The following is a 270-nucleotide window of genomic DNA, read 5'->3' on the forward strand; positions in this document are numbered from 1 at the left end:
ACCAAAGTCTTTCTCCACTTAAATGATATTCTGCTTTTTTATTCTTACTGTCAAAGTGGACAAGCTCACAATTTCCTATATTAATGTCCTTTCCCCTAACTGGGATTGGAGATTCATCAAAAATAAGAAACGAAACAAAGAGGAATAGTGTACTGGAGAGAAAGGAAGCCTGGAGTGGAATCTATTTTGTTTAAACTCAGGAACAAAGCAGTGCAATTACATCAGAGATAGTAGGAACTGCAGATGCTGGAGAATCCGAGACAACAAGGT

This window comes from Rhincodon typus, chromosome 5, assembly GCF_021869965.1.
Source record: "Rhincodon typus isolate 14 chromosome 5, sRhiTyp1.1, whole genome shotgun sequence".
NCBI lineage: Eukaryota > Metazoa > Chordata > Chondrichthyes > Orectolobiformes > Rhincodontidae > Rhincodon > Rhincodon typus.